At 36.7% G+C, this 12,322-nt stretch overlaps 1 protein-coding gene across 36 annotated transcripts in view; it reads right to left on the bottom strand.

The window, feature by feature from the left end:
• The window catches only part of ZBTB20 (zinc finger and BTB domain containing 20), a 773,610-nt gene that overhangs the window by 394,365 nt on the left and 366,923 nt on the right, over positions 1–12,322 (bottom strand). For 3 of the 36 annotated variants that reach the window (XM_049105209.1, XM_049105214.1, XM_049105189.1), the window contains one exon: positions 11,173–11,222. The exons of the other annotated variants lie outside the window; for them this stretch is intronic. The gene's annotated coding sequence lies outside the window, so the exon portion shown is untranslated. The remainder of the gene's footprint in view (positions 1–11,172; positions 11,223–12,322) is intronic. 36 annotated transcript variants of the gene reach the window in all.

Below are 12,322 nucleotides of genomic sequence, written 5' to 3' on the forward strand. Positions count from 1 at the left end.
CATCTTCTCAGCAGCAATTTAACATGGTTAACCATGTCCTCTACTTGAAACACTGGCTATTTCTGAAACACCTCTCTTTCTAGTTTTTCCTACTTGCCTTATTGGGCACTTAAAACCTGCTTAAGTCTCTTCAAATTTGAAATCTATTACTTATAATTCTATCTCAAATGGCTTCTGATTTGGGATAAACACAGCATATTTGGCAAAACAACAAACACTAAGAAGGTGTTTATGAGATATCCAGGTTTTGAATGTCTGGCTTTATGACTCTGAATGCAGAATAGGGCTGAAAATCTAGTTCTTGTTTTGGCTTTAAGCCGATTAATTCTTATAGCAAAAATTATTAACAACTGACTTCTGAATATCCAAAAATGATCCTTTAACTAGAAACTGGCCAAGCAGATTTCTATATATGGCCAAAACACAGCATATCTTCATGGCACAGAATTTCGGAGAACTCCATGTTAAAGTTGAAATTCACATATATGCAGCCCCTTCTAGTTTCACGAGATTTACTTAATTGCTCCCCAAGTCTCTCCAACAACTATTCCTTGAGGTCTGCATTACTAGAAGATGAAACCCCTTCCCAAGTAAACCGAAGTAACCCAAATAGGGTTTCAATTCTAGATTGTACCCATGAACCCTAACAAAAGCATGAAGATTTCCCATAGGAATGCAAGATATGCTCTGGCAATCATCAGATGGAGCTTGAGTTCATCTTTGTCTCAGGAGAAGAGACAGTCCTTTCTGACTTATGAATATGGCTGAAGGGTAATACCTAAAGAGAGTAATTTCATCTCACATCTGCCTCTAAGTTTGATAACACTGTACTATACAAAGTCACTGACAATGCAGAATGTCAAGATAGCACAGGACTGATCAAAGCCTAATATTATCCAAATATGCTATTTGGAGGGAATCCCAACAACTTCTTTTGAATGGGATGTTACCAAGGCTATGCATAAAGGGCATTTTCTTAAGAAAAAAAGGGATGTTCTCATTATTTGCATGTCATTTGCTACCCAAAAGTAGACTCAGGCTTCCCCTTCTACTTAAATTCTTCCACAGAGTTGGCTTGCCAGACCTATAGCCAAGGTCTTTCTTTTATCTGAACTAGAACAAATATTCCATTTTGGGTCTAGAAGACATATCAGCAAAATTCCCAGAGTTAGTACTTTTATTTAATTATATACATATATTTATTATTTTTTTATGAGCTGTTCCACTAAGTTAAACTTTAACCATATTAATCCAGGGGGGGAAAAATCCCTGATTGCCAACCAACAATTTTGTAAACAGTTATCTCATGAGTTAAATATTAACTTGAAAAATTTAACTCAAAACTCCAAACAAGCAGGAGGAGCCAAAAGGCCAGTAGGAAGGAGTAAAGATTTTACTGCCTCTAGTATATCAGATCCCCTTGGAAGAGAGTGACAGAAATAGGCAAGGGAGTATTTAGGTGGTTTCTCCCTCTCTCTCTGCCCCTTCTCCTACTCATGCACACACACTCTCTCTCTAAAGTAAATAAATAAATCTTAAAAAAAAAAAAAGACTCTTTCCAGTGAAGGTCTTTTAAGGAAGACTCCCAACTGCCCCGCAGATGAGGTGAGGCCAACTAATGTGAGTTTCTCAAGACAAGAGTGAATTAGATGGAAAAAGAGGAGATCTAGGAGGAGATATAAGAATGTAAAAGAATAATCCTTAGATACACATGTGTACCTTATTTAGATACAAGAAATGATACAGCTTATCGGACCTGACTGTTGATATTTTTAATTATATATTTAATACATGACTACATGTTTACTGGAAAATATTTAGACACTATAGACTATACCTTATGGTTATAGAGCTTTTTGCAGTTTATAAAATAGTATACTGTCAAATACTGTCATATCCACATACATATAATGCCATTTGTGACAACTTCAAAAAGTAAAAGACCAGGTTCTGTTATTTCTGTTCTACAGATAAGTATTACCCTAGTATTGATGTAGTTGGTATAGAATGAACTAGAAGAACGAGAACCCATTAGCAGCCTATGAATGAATATGATGACCGAGGGGATGGCTGTGGAATGGAAAGACATTATAAAAGTGAGTGCTCAGGGAAGGGGAGCAAGGAGGGAGAAGTTTTAAAATATTTAAAGATCAACAGGCACTAGGAATATTGGACAAAATTCAGAGTGATTTGTGAGAAGGAAAAGGTAATTAGAGGAAGGAAGGAACTCCAAATTCAGACCTCTTATTCGTTTGGCATATATTCACTGTATACTTAACTATGTTTGAGTTTCTCTGGATGCCGCTGGGCAAACAATGATGTATATTGAGACACTGACCTATGTCTGAGGTACTTAATATCTAATCATTGAGATAATGCAAAAAAATTGCAATACAAGGCAAATCAGTATTCAAAACAAGGATTTAAAGAGAATCATTTCATGTCAAAACTGACAATGGGGAAGTGATAAGATGCAGGTTAAGTGAAGGACATGAGAAAAGGCGTGGAAGCAAAGAATGAAAAACATATTTGGGAGCAACAAATAAACAAGTTAGTGGGAATTGGAATAGGAATAATGTTGGAAAGATAAATTGAGCCTGGAATTTGAAGAGGTTCCTTGAATATTGGACTATCTAATCCACTTTATTCTGTAGGCAAAAGAGGTCTAGTAAAGGTTTATACATAAGGCACTGGCATCATCACACTGGTATTTTAGTATAAGTAACTGGGGTTGGTGGACAGAAAAACTTGAAACAGGGAGAGCCCAGAGATAATGACAGATAGAGAGAGAGAGAACTCTTGCAATAAACCAGGAACTATGAGATAAATATCTGACCTTGGTAGCATAGGTAGAAATAGAAAGGAAATTAAATATTCTGGAGACTTTAAAGGAAGAAAGGATAATATTTATTAAATCTCTACTATGTACCAGGCACTGAACTGTGTGCTTTATGTAGATTAACCCATTTAATTTGTATGTCAACCCTAAAAGGCAAGTAACTCTATTGTTTCCTTTTTTTTTTTTTTATTGTTTCTTATTTAAAGATGAGGATTAAGCAACTTTTTCAAGTTTATACAGTTAATAAGTGATAGAGCCAGGATTCAAACACAGGTCATCTGCCTCCAGAGCCTGTCTGCTTAACCTTGATGCTTAAGGGCCTTGATGATGGATCATATATGGCAAATTTTGATGAGACTTGATGATTGGTTTTATAAAACTTTAAGATTCTTGGGAACATTGATTCTGAGATTTTGAGGTGATGGGTAGAATGGTGATACTATGAATAAAAACAGGGAAATAGAAAAGAGCTCCGGACTTCATATTTTACATTTGTTCTCAATGGTCCAATTGCTCTTTGGATTTAAAATGTTAATTTACAATAGAAGTCACAAAAGCAACTGAACCACCAAACTTAAAAGCCTTTGAAGACAGATACTAGCTGATTCTTCCTTCCAAGGTTCACTAATGTATATGTGGAGTATGACACAGTGCTTGGCATATAGGAGCTGCTCAGCAATGTGTTAAATGAATCAACTGGAGGGGTATTAACCATAAATTAGTAACAATAAAGGGTGGAAGAAGAGTAGAGTCAAAAGAGTATGACCCAGAATCAAACAAATCTCAGTTCAAATCCTGGCTCAGCCACTCTCTAACTAAAGGACCTAGGGCAAGTTACTGTAAACATTTTTTTTTTAAATTTATGTTAGTCACAGAGAGAGAGAGAGAGAGAGAGAGAGAGAGAGAGAGAGAGGCAGAGACATAGGCAGAGGGAGAAGCAGGCTCCATGCACCGGGAGCCTGACGTGGGATTTGATCCCGGGTCTCCAGGATCGTGCCCTGGGCCAAAGGCAGGCGCTAAACTGTTGCACCACCCAGGGATCCCAAGTTACTGTAAACATTTTATGTAAGATAGGGTAACAATTCATAGCAAAGCCAGGTATCTGGATTCAGCGCTTCTATGTAAGGCAGTGGGTCCGTGCAAACTTAGAAAGGATGCTTGCAAAGACCATTATCTCTGACAGAAGAAAATCTGCAACCTTCTTCTCTCATTGAGTTTAAATTACAAAAACTTTATTGAGGCTTATAGAAAAAAATCTGTTAAGTAATTGCCAGTTTTAAAAGAAAAATAAATTATTTTCAGAGAAGTAAAAACTGTAGAGTTTCAACTGAAGGGGAGATTTTAATTGCAGAGAGACATATCAGCTGAATGGTTTAGCTTGGACTTGTGGGATCAGGAGCAGCCAGTGGGATATATATATTAAAGAAAAACCAAGTTTAATTAGCCTTAAGATTTTATACAGCGTGGTCTTCCCTCCCACACCTAGTCCGTTTCCTTCAGGTCAATCTCCCTTTCAATCACATGCTCTCCCATCCTTTTCTCAGTTGCTGTCATGACAAGCCAATAGGAGAGTGACATACCGATGAAAACAAGGTTTGAATAATTACTGCACTGCGGCTGGTTGTTGTTTGAGCATCATTTTATTTCTTCCAATCACACAGGTTCTTGGACTTCACAGCCCCATGTTTCAGATGGGGGTGATGCTGATTATATTATGACATTACAGCAAAGACAGGCAGATCAGACAAAGTGAATTTCGCTCAGTAATTAAACTGCAGTATCTTTCGTCTAAAGTCCAGAGCAGGATTAATCGAAAGGTAGCTCTTTATCATCTCGATTAGTGCTGGGATTTGAAGAGTGAGCTCTGATTTGATAGCTAGCCCTGAGTTGGGCTGTCTCGTGGCCCCATATCTGTCTAACTTGCAAAAATAATATCAGATCAAGATACATTTGCAAGGTTATGCCCTTCCCTTTTATTTTATTTTTATCTGAAGGAAATGCAGATAGATTAAAATATGCTGCTATTTCCATTACCCTGTTTTCTATTACAAAAATGTCTATTAAAAAGAACAGGTCCTTCCAAACCCCACAGCATTTTACAGATGGTTTCCCATAATTCCACTTAGTACCATGCTCTAATGGCTTCTTATTTCTTGCCTTTTCATTATCTGAGAGTCAAATCTGAATATTTGGATAGCCCAAGCAACAGCTTCTCAAGCTGCTCACGAGTCCCACTTTTATTTCAAAGGACTCCGTGTAGGATTTATGGAAAGATTTTGCTTCCTTCAATTGCTCTTTTAATGTATAAGATAGTCTCAAATTCTTTATCAAGTGAACTAGTAGATCAGTGATTCTCCATCCTGGATGCCTATAGAAGCACTTGTGAGGCTTTGTAAACAATCAGCATTGAGCCCCCACCCCAGATGCAATGATTCAGTATCTGTAGGAGTTAGAACCATGCATCTGTATATTTTTCAAAGTCCATAGGTGATTTGGATGTGCTGTCAATGTTAAGAATCACTGAGTCAGCTCTACAGTGTACCAGCTGTATTTGCAAAAGATTTATCAAAACAAACCATTGTTGAGGGAAATGAAGCCCGATATGGTGTAGAAAATCCCTTAATAAAATGATAAAAAGCTTTTTCTAGTAACCTTTGCATAGAATATATATTAAGTCTCTTAAGAACAATAGAAGACAAGGAAGACTACAATACAGACAGGTTTATGTTGATGATGCTTCCATTGATCCATCTGAGAACACTGAAGGTGATAGTTTACCGATTGAGCCCATCAGCTACCAACACATAATTTAAGATGACCACTGACTAGCATCATAATATCTCAGAGTTTGGACACAAACTTGGAATTAGCTGTTGTCACTTTTACTATGCAGCTGACTTCTTAGAAAGAGAAAAGGCAGGATTAAAAAGATCTGATTTTAAATTGTGACTCAGTCCTGTTCTGGAGTTTAAGAACACACATTCTGGAGTTAAACTGAATCTAATTACTAGTTGGGTGGCCTTCAGAAAAGTAATTACTTCTCAAGCCTCAATGATCAGATCCTTAAAATGGGGCCAAGAAACACAAAAACATTTGGGTTTTGAACTCATTAATTTAGATAAGAGTATATGGCAAACAAAAGTATCAGAACTGAATAAAAGTCTGTTGAAGGCAAATACAATAATAATTTAAGGTTGTCACTGAGGCTCTGTGCCTAAGACATCAGTTTTGAAACTCACTGCTCAGTTTTCTGGAAGATCTGATCCCTCAGAGAGAAAAAAAGAATTCAAATAAGAATGACTTTCAAATTTAATTGTGCATTCCCATCACCTGGAAGTGATAGTTATGAATGTAACTTGCTGGGCTCCCAACCAGGGATTGTAATTCAGTATTCAGGGCTGGAATCAAAGAACATGCATTTTAGCAACCATCCACATGATTTTGACTCAGGGTCAAGGATCCTCACTTTTATAAAACAGCTATAAAGGAATATAAGTTGGCCAAATATTTATCCCCCAAATAGCCACACAGTGTGGCTATGTTTTCATTTCCTTAGGCCAGAACTTAGTCAGGAGAATTTAAGTTATGCACAAATAAAACATGTTCACAGAATATGTTATGCTTACATAGTAAAAAACAAAACAAAAAAACCACTTTTTTTCAATTAAAATAAACTTCCTGAATAATTAGTATTTAGCTGCTAATATCTTTTTTTTTAAGCTGCTAATATCTTCAATTTTTTTTCATCACTACTGGGTACGTGCAAGTATAAAGGCATGGGTCAGATTCATTTTCATCTCATCATGTTTTTCTTCTTACAAAAAAATAAACTTCCTAAAAATCAGTAAATTCTTTAAATAACAAAAGTAGCTATTTCTTCCTTGAAAGGCATTATAAAGTATTCTTGAAATGCATTTATCAAAATTGATGATAAAAATCAGTGCACAATGGTGAGTTGGATATTTTAAATGCAATCAATGAATTAATCTGCTAAAATAAAGATACTCTACCTATAAATGGAGAGTGTTCTGGATCTAAGAGGAAATTTTAAAACTTTCACTTTCAAGGTTTTCCTAAAGAAAAAACAAATTCCAGAAAGGTATTTATAGTTTGTAGTACAATATGTTAACAGATATGCATGAATTCTCTATATTTTAAAAGTTATTGTAAAGATAACAAAAGGATTATGGTCTTAAATTGTAATTGGGCATACAATTAAGCTGTGGAGAAAAAAGATAACAATATGAGGAAAGTTTATCAGTATTACTAGATAATATAGTCTCATGGTCAAGTGTAAGGCTAAAGGAGAATCTTCTCTTTGATACGTACTGTGTGAGTTAGGGTAAGCTACTGAAGATCTCAGAAACTCAGGCATAGCACTTCTCTCGGAAGGCTGCAGTGACCAGAGTGGGTACTGAATAAATGCAAGCAGTTGTTTATTGTAATAGTTGACAGTTTGTTATACAAGATATGTCATGGATAAGACTTACATAAATGGTACAGACATTGAGAGCTAAAGAAACCCAAAATTGAGAGAAAGTTGACATGACTGGTGAGGTTTTTGCAAGGAGAGATATTTGAGTTTGATAATTCAGAACAAATAAGATTTGTCTAGAAAGTACGACAAAGACCATTTTAGGCTACAGGGGAGATGTTGCTATGACCTGCAGGTCAGAGGTAGAAAGTGTTAAGTAGTTTAGGACAAAATTGTTAAATAGTTTAGGATAATATGATAAGAGATAATTTGGGGTAAAACAATAGAGGTTCTAAGTTCCAAAATCACCTTTGGTTTCTGGTGGAATTTTTAATTGCTCAAATATTTTCCCAGTGTAATTCAACATCTTTTTATAACAATGGTCTGCAAATTTTGCTGTGTGTCAGAATCACCTGGAGGATTTATTCAAGCACAAATACCTGTACTCCACCCCAAAGTTTCATTTCAGTAGGCTGCAGTAAGGCCCAGGGGTTTGTGTTATAATATATTCCTAGGTGTGCAAATGCTACTGGTCACTTTGAGAACCACTGCTTTAGAAGATGACAACAGTTGGATGGAAGAGGATTTTCCTCATAGTAAGAAATGATTAGACAACTGAATAACCTTCTATTTCCTGTAAAATTTCATCGCCAGTTGCATACCAAGTCACAGAAGAACCTACATGGAGGTTACCTAAGGAAAAACAAATGCTTACTTTAACCTCCTAATCTCACTACTGGAGTCAGGTCTTTAACTGTGGGAATGAAGAGACCCACGCCCCATGGGGACCCAGGCCAATCAACCTGGAAACTTAGAGAACACTTCATCAGCATTAAGAATATTCAAGAATTGAAAATAATAGAACCAAGAGATTAAAGACAGTGGGTGGACTTTTTATTCCAAAGATCCTCTATCAATCTATGTGGCACATTTTGTACTTGGGTTATACTTGATTGCCTGCCCCATACTCCACAAACTATTTTCAACCCCCTCCGGTCATCCTTCACCTTTTTCTTTTCTTCAACAGGCGATCAGGAATGAGCTGAGGCAACAAGACCTCTCTACTTTGGCCTGGGTCACTGTTCAAGTATTTCCACTTCCTGCTTCAAACTTTTTCTCCTAAACAATCACTATTTAGTAACTATACTGTAGGAAATATTGTAAAAGGTAGAAGGAAGAAATGAAAGGCTCTGACTCTATCTTCTCATGCGTGACTCCAAGGGCGTCATCTCACTAGTTAGTACTTTATTTTCAATGGCAGACTCCCCCCCAAAAAAATTCTATTTGAAGATTCATGCAGAAGTCTTTGTGAAAAAAAGGCCAAAAGTGGATTTAAAATGTTTGACACTCCAAAAATCCCTCAATAACAGCAGCTTGTTTATTTTTTTTAGCCATTTATCTTTCCTTAAAATAAGAAGCTATATAATTACAAAGTATAATTAATAATAACAATAACAACAATTACCACAAGTACAACGGAAATAATGATAGTAAGCACCATGGGCCCAGATTCCCATAGTTAACAAAGGATAAGAATTTGTCTTAGTATTTTCAAGAACAGACAGCAACCCAATAATACGGGGGAAAATACTGAAAGGAAAAAAATCTTTCCTATGTTCCCTGGAAAGTACCACAGAAAAATAGACAATAAACTTTAATACCTCTTGTTAAAGATCTTCATTTTACAGATCAGTTCAAGCAATTTAAATAGACAAAAACATGAGGCCTCTAACGTCTCTTAGGAAACAGTATCAACGTTAATTCCTGGCTGGTCCCAATTCCATTTCTAGTTAAGCATCCCCATCCACTCATAAGAAGAAGGAAATAGCATTTGTATAGTGTTTTACAGTTTATAAAGCACTTACACAAACATCGTATTATTTGATTGTCTCAACAATCCCGTGGGATAGCTAAGTAGGGAAAGTATTAATATTATACCCATCAGAAGGTGAGAGAATTAAGGATCAAAGAAGGAAATAAGTCACATTGGGTCAAACTGTGTGCTGACCTGAAAAGAATTCCAAATATAGAACTTTTTAAAAAAGATTTTATTTATTTATTCATGAGAGACACAAAAGAGAGAGGCAGAGACGTCAGCTGAGGAAGAAGCAGGCTCCCTATAGGGAGCCTGATGTGGGACTCCATCCCAGGACCCCAGGATCATGACCTGAGCTGAAGGAAGATGCTCAACCACTGAGCCACCCAGGTGCCCCTCAATTATAGAGTTTTACATAACATGAACAAGGCTCAGAGAATTTGATATCTGCTCAAGGTTACCAATGACAGACTTGGGGGCTGGAATGCAGGTAATTCAGCCCAAGATGCCATGCAACCCTAGACTTGACTTTCCAAACCCTAGACTTGACTCTCAGTTGTAAATGTCTAGTTATAGTAAAAGTTGTAAATGTCTAGTTATAGTAAATGGCCCTCTCAAGATGAAGCTTGTTCAATTGCCAAGTGTTACAACCACTACTAGTGTCCAGGCTTTTTGTTTGTTTTTAGTTCATCTGACAAAAAGGTACACACTCCTTGAGAAGATGTGCAACTTTATATTACTTAGTCTGTCAAGAAAAAAAGAAGAGAATGTATTATTTCACTGGCTTAGAATACTGAGTTTTAAAAGTCACTCCGACTATCCACAGACACAGGTGACAACACAGTCCTATTTCCGTGGAAATGGTCATTACAAAAAAGACAAACCAAAAGACTAACCAACCTCAAAGGTTGCCCTCTGGCATAGGCTCAACTTTAAACTATTAATTTCTTTTTATTTAAAAGAAAAAAAAAGATTTTACTTATTTATTTGAGAGAGCACAAGCAGGGAATGGGCAGAGGAAAAGCAGACTCCTCACTGAGCAGGGAGCCAGACGTGGGGCTCCGTCCCAGGACCCCAGGATCATGACCTGAGCTGAAGGCAGACACTTCACTGATTGTGCCACCCAGGTGTTCCTAAACTCTGTTTCTAAATATGTGGACAGGGACGCCTGGGTGGCTCAGCACCTAAGTGTCTGCCTTCAGCTCAGGAGGTGATTCTGGAATTCTGGGATCGAGTCCCACACTGGGCTCCCTGCATGGAGCTTGCTTCTCCCTCTGGCTATGTCTTTGCCTCTCTATCTCTTGAATAATATCTCTCATGAATAAATAAATAAAATCTTAAAAAAATATATGTGGACATGCCTATGCATATTAAAATGAGGAAAACAGTGTAAGATGTATGACCAAAATAAATTACTCATTTTGTTATCTTCAACTCAAAAGTCTCCAAGGTGTAGATTCAGATTTTGAAACTTCTGGATTAAATTGCCATACCTCTTGCTGTTTTTAGTTTTTACACACATTTACTTGTATAACTGATAAGCAATTTTTAGTTTGTACATACATTTACTTTTACCATTTGCCTGTTTTGTTTTTTAAGATAGTGATATTCGCCCTTCACTTGCATATATGCAACTTCTGACTTAGAGCACTTATTTATTTATTTAAAAAAGGATTTTATTTATTTTTTCATGAGAGACAGAGAGAGAGGCAGAGACACAGGCAGAGGGAGAAGCAGGCTCCATTCAGGGAGCCTGATGTGAGACCCGATCCTGGGACTCTAGGATCACGTTGAGCCGAAGGCAGATGCTCAATCGCTGAGCCACCCAGGCACTTTGATTTAGAGCATTTAAAGGTTTGGCAAAGGAATATCTTCCCACAAAAGACAAAGAGGTTTCACCTAGAATGCATCTCGGGAATTTGTGCTCTAGAAGTTAAGGGAGGTCTAGGATATGAGTAAATATCAGTGAAATCAGACTGGAATTTTGAATACTAAGTGAAAACATTTATTAAAGATTACTGTTGTATGTAGTGAACAACTTACCTTACGACTGAGCATTGCAGAATTTCAGACTTGATGCTTCACTGGAGATACTATTTTTATAATGACAGAATATTAGTGTTGGAGTTCATCAAAATTATGTATTATAATTATCTAAGGCTTTACCATCCTATAAAACATTCCTGTAAAGTGACTGTCCATGCTTAAACATCTTGGTCTCAAGAGTTAATATTTGTTGATATTAGGGACTGAATATGACCCCTTCTCAACCTCCAAATTTGCATGTTGGAGTCCTATCCCCTAACTCACTGTATTTGGAGATAGGGTCTTTAAAGAGATAAATGCAGTTAAATAAGGCCCTAAGAATGGGACACTCATCTTCTAGGACTGGTGTCCTCATAAAAAGAGGAAGAGACACCAGGGCTGAGGAAACACAGGGAGAAGATGGCCTTCTGCAAGCCAAGGGGAGAGATCACATGAAATTCAACTCTGCTGATACCTTGATTCCTGGACTTCTGACCTCCTAAACTGAGGAATACATTACTGTAATTTAAGCTACTCGTCTGTGATATTTTCTTATGGCAGTCTGCACAAACTAATACACGCTCTAAAGTTCTACAACTTGCCGAGTAGGAATTGGTTAAATCTACTTTATCGGTACAGAAATAGATTATGGGCATTCAAAACATGAGAGAGACACAGAATCAATAAGTGGCATAACCAAGTTTTAATCTAGGTTGGTCCTCCAGACTAATATTTTTCCTTCTTGTTTGTTTTCCACCTTTGAGCACAAAAGGATGTAAAACGTTAGTTTTTATATTGACCTGAGTATTTTATTCTTGTATGTTTTATCACTGGGTTGTGTTCTACTTGGAATCACAGAAACAACATAATTTATCTTCTATGTGACAATCCTTAATATACTTGAACATACTTATCATATTCATTCTTTGTGAATTTCTAAACAATTCCAGTTCCCTTAACCATTCCTCATATCACACATCTCATTTCCCTACCCTCCTGGTCACTTTCCTTTGAAGATGTTCCTATTCATTTAGATTTCTTGTACTAATTTGTTAAGCCACATATCACTCAGAGAGTTCATGAAAAATCTTTTAAAAATATAAAGACAAAAATTTGCCTTTATCCATTTTAAAAGTTTCCTCTGGTTAGATGCATCCCATTGCTCTAG

The sequence above is a fragment of the Canis lupus genome, chromosome 33, assembly GCF_003254725.2.
Source record: "Canis lupus dingo isolate Sandy chromosome 33, ASM325472v2, whole genome shotgun sequence".
Taxonomy (NCBI): Eukaryota; Metazoa; Chordata; class Mammalia; order Carnivora; family Canidae; genus Canis; species Canis lupus.